Here is a 289-nt window from a genome sequence, read left to right as displayed (position 1 = left end):
GTCCCGACCGGCCCGTGTGGGTTTTTTCAAATGACGGGCATCTGAGGGAAACCGGGGGGATTTTCCCCTTCCCCTTTTCCTATTGCCCCTTGCCAAATTGTTTTAAAAAGGGGGGGAAAACTGCCGTTGGGAAATTTGGGGGGGCCCGTTTTTCCCTTTTCTAATGATCTTTTAAATTCAATTCCTATTTCCCTTTCCCGAAAACGCAACGTTTTTTTATAAAGGTTGTTTCTTTTATTCATTTTTGTATGTGTGTATTTTATGTCGTGGGCCCCTTTGGTTTCGAGTG

Source organism: Penaeus monodon, chromosome 20 (assembly GCF_015228065.2).
Source record: "Penaeus monodon isolate SGIC_2016 chromosome 20, NSTDA_Pmon_1, whole genome shotgun sequence".
Classification (NCBI taxonomy): domain Eukaryota; kingdom Metazoa; phylum Arthropoda; class Malacostraca; order Decapoda; family Penaeidae; genus Penaeus; species Penaeus monodon.
This window is presented reverse-complemented; position numbering follows the sequence as displayed.